The following is a 4346-nucleotide window of genomic DNA, read 5'->3' as shown; positions in this document are numbered from 1 at the left end:
CTGCCTGCCTGTCTCTCTCTCTCCCTGGAGAGACAAACTGCTTTTACACTCATTTCAACACATTGACTGATTTGGACACTAGTGTAGCTCATCTTCACTATAGATTTACACCTGGTTTAAACCTGACTGACACAAGATTTACGTCAAATTGTCTGCCAGGTTGCCACTAGATTCACAGTCGGACTAGATTTAGAATAGAGATAAACCACATTCAGGCCCAGTTAGACTCTATTCACACCACATTAGACTGAAACCAGTGGTGTAATGTAACAAAGGTGGGGAGTATCTGTACTTTACTTAAGTATTTATATTTCTGTCAACTTTCACTTTTACTCCACTGCACTTCTATACATTTACTCCACTACATTCCCCATAAGCATCTTAGTTACAAAGTAAAATCAGACGTAATTTGGTAGCCTGCAAGCAAGCAGGTTTGGCGAATCCGTGCGCCTAGTTTGCAAGTTACGTTAATCACGATCCACACTCCATTCCAGTTGGTGGCGGTATGTTGGTGGTGTTTTCCAACCGCTATAAAACTCAAGAAGAAGAAGATTTCCACTCAAGCCCAGTGGTCAAGCTCTGAGGTTTTCCCATGAGCACGCGGAAGTATCCTGAAAGCTGTAGTTCCTCGAATGGCCACTTGAGGCAGGACTCCCGAAGTCCCCTCGTTCCCATTCACCCCCATGTTAAAATGTCCCACTTTGTAACAGTGATTAAGCATCTTTACAGGCTGGACCCAAACACGATTGTGGTCTATATAGCTAATTTCACCTTTTCATAACAACTGTGGGGGGTTCATTTCTTATATATAACTTGCCTGTTTCAAGTCAAATAGACAATATAAAAGGGGATGATTGACAGTTCACCTTTCCATTTATCACCTGTTACAGTAAGACATCTGTCCTTTTACTCTGCTGTGTCTTTCAGGTCCTTTATCCATCACTGACTGAAACAGACTTTAGCTGCTTGATTGATTTAGAGAGTCAACGTGTTTCCCAGAAAGGACGCAAATCTGTTTTACCTGTCTGTCTACCTGTGTGTGTGTGTGTGTGTGTGTGTGTGTGTGTGTGTGTGTGTGTGTGTGTGTGTGTGTGTGGGTGTGTTTGTGTGTGTGCGTGCGTGCGTGCGTGCGTGTGTGTGTGTGTGTGTGTGTGTGTGTGTGTGTGTGGGTGTGTGTGTGTGTGCGTGCGCACGTGCGCACGCGCTGATGTCACTGATGATGCTATGTATGGAATGGTGAAGTGCTGAACATTATCCCGTAATTATGAACAGAACCGGTTGGTCAACATTTAGCAGAAAGGGAGAGAGAGATTTAGCAGAGAGAGAGAGAGAGAGAGAGAGAGAGAGAGAAAGAGAGAGAGAGAGAAAGAGAGAGAGAAAGAGAAAGAGAGAGAAAGAGAGAGAGAGAGAGAGAGAGAAAGAGAGAGAGAGAGAAAGAGAGAGAGAGAGAGAGAAAGAGAGAGAGAGAGAAAGAGAGAGAGAGAAAGAGAGAGAGAGAGAAAGAGAGAGAGAAAGAGAGCGAGAAAGAGAGAGAGAGAGAGAAAGAGAGAGAGAAAAAGAGAGAGAGAGAGGGGTTTAAGTGGGATGCAGGCCTCCTCATGGGGGTTCCAAGCAGTTTCAGGGGAGGTTCAGTGAATGGAAATGAAGAGATATTAATGATGTTAGTTATCAAAAGAAGTGATCATAGAATACATAATAAATAAACTCACGCATGCCTTGAGACAGACATGTAGTCTGAAGTATGTCAAACAGCAATATCAATATTGGCACAATTGTTGAGTGTCTATATAGGATCTTAAGAATCAGCATCCAGGATTTGAGCGAGTGGGCGGGGCGCTTTTTTCCAAGCTTTGTCAGGTGGGAGGCCCACAGTTGAAAACCTCTGCTGTAGAGCAAGGCACTTACTTACACTGCAGGTTGTTGGTTCTATTCCCTGTTGGGAAGTGAATAGGTTGTCAAATGACTCTGTAAGGCTGTTTTCACATCTGAAAGTGTAAAGTTTCTCTGTGCTCATTAAAAAAAATCAAAATTTTCGTGGGCGGGCCTACGAGCATGATTTCTGACATCACAAATAGTTTGGAAGCCAATCCCTGTCCAATATTCAACTTACAAAGGTGTGATGAGGAAACCTGAAGTCTCCCGTGCACATACACTGAGAGGCCATTTACACCCGCCATTAACATGCGTTTTCTGTCATCAGATTGCAATCAGACAGTGATTAGCCTGACCACATTAGCCTTATTTCATTTACACCTGGCGTTAACATGCATTTTGGGTGATCAGATTGCAATCTGATGGTAATCTGATCACCCAAAATGGGTGTCCTCTCAATCCGCAGACAGTTGCTGTATCCAGATTGAGAGGACACATTGCATTTACACTTGTGTTCAATGTGGACACAATGCATCCCTGACCACCTCCGGAGGTGGTTTGGCCGATCAGATTGCAATCCTTCTTCAATGAGTCTTGGGGGTGTTTACACCTGTACTTTCAAGTGGTCAAGCACAATCTGATTGCAATCTGATGACAGAAAATGCATGTTGATGCCAGGTGTAAATGGCCTCTGAGAATGGACTGTACAGTACAGTGAAGTAGGAGACATCTTGTGTCCAACAAGAAAACTCTTGAGATTGAGAGACACTGGAATTTGTAATGAGGGAGAAGGAGTTTGAAGGATTTTAAGATCATTTTACTTTTTTGTGTGGTAACTATCAGACACCAATTATTATTCAAAGTAGAGTATTTCACATACATTTTAAAACATGACTTTATAGGGAGTCTTTAAAGCTGCTTCAGTAGGCCTACCCTTATGGGCTACATGCACAACTCCACTAATTCCTGAAATTAGTACAGCTTCTTTATTTCCTGTCATCACTATTGGATGAACTGATTAATGTCAGGTGTGCTGCAGTCACAACAATGATCAGGCACACCTGATTAAACAGTTCATCCAATAGTGTAGGACAGGAAATAAAGAAGCTGTACTAATTTCAGGAAGTAAAGAAGTTGTGCATGTAGCCTATTGCCTTAGGCCAGTGATACTCAACTGGTGGCCCGCGGGCCACATGCGCCCCGCGGGCGCCCCCTGTGTGGCCCGCGATGGAATTGCAAAAAAAAAAAAAAAAAAACAGTGCACCTGAACGCAACATGCAAGATACCCGCTGAATAAGTGTCCAAATGTTCATGTCATTCTGGCCAATACTCCACTTCTGTTATAGCATTTCAGTCTGGAATATGGAATATCTTTCAATAATCTATGATTTAGCTGCTAAATTGTCAAATACCGCCATCTGCTCGCTACCCAGGCACTTATGTATGTACTTAACCTAACTAACTATCCGGTGTGCACAACATTGTCAGACTAAACTCCGGCTGACACCCCAAAAACCTACAATCCGCTACAGAAAAATGTATATTGATTGTTTATTAACTGGCCCCTGGCCTTCTATCATTTCACGAAAGTGGCCCCCGGGCAAAGTAAGTTGAGTATCCCTGCCTTAGGCCTTAGTATTGCCTCACGCTTGGTTCACACCAGAAGCATCTCCGAAGTCACGGAAGCATCGAGCAGGAGCCTTGAGCTTCACACCAGAAGCGCTCTGTTTTGCTCCGCGCCTCGCTCTGTTTTGCTCCACGCCTCGCTCTGTTTTGCTCCACGCCTCGCTCTGTTTTGCTCCACTCCTCGCTCTGTTTTGCTCCACTCCTCGCTCTGTTTTGCCCCGCGCCTCGCTCTGTTTTGCCCCGCGCCTCGCTCTGTTTTGCTCCATGCCTCACTCTGTTTTGCTCCACGCCTCGCTCTGTTTTGCCCCACGCCTCGCTCTGTTTTGCTCCACGCCTCGCTCTGTTTTGCCCCACGCCTCGCTCTGTTTTGCTCCACGCCTCGCTCTGTTTTGCTCCACGCCTCGCTCTGTTTTGCCCCACGCCTCGCTCTGTTTTGCCCCACGCCTCGCTCTGTTTTGCCCCACGCCTCGCTCTGTTTTGCCCCACGCCTCGCTCTGTTTTGCCCCACGCCTCGCTCTGTTTTGCCCCGCGCCTCGCTCTGTTTTGCCCCGCGCCTCGCTCTGTTTTGCTCCACGCCTCGCTCTGTTTTGCCCCACACCTCACTCTGTTTTGCTCCACACCTCGCTCTGTTTTGCTCCACGCCTCACTCTTTTTTGCTCCACGCCTCACTCTGTTTTGCTCCACCCCTCACTCTGTTTTACTCCACGCCTCACTCTGTTTTGCTCCACGCCTCACTCTGTTTTGCTCCACGCCTCACTCTGTTTTGCTCCACGCCTCACTCTGTTTTTCTCCACGCCTCGCTTTGTTTTGCTCCACGCCTCGCTCTGTTTTGCTCCACGCCTCACTCT

Source organism: Poromitra crassiceps (genome assembly GCF_964638095.1).
Source record: "Poromitra crassiceps genome assembly, chromosome: 11".
NCBI classification, from domain to species: Eukaryota; Metazoa; Chordata; class Actinopteri; order Beryciformes; family Melamphaidae; genus Poromitra; species Poromitra crassiceps.
This window is presented reverse-complemented; position numbering follows the sequence as displayed.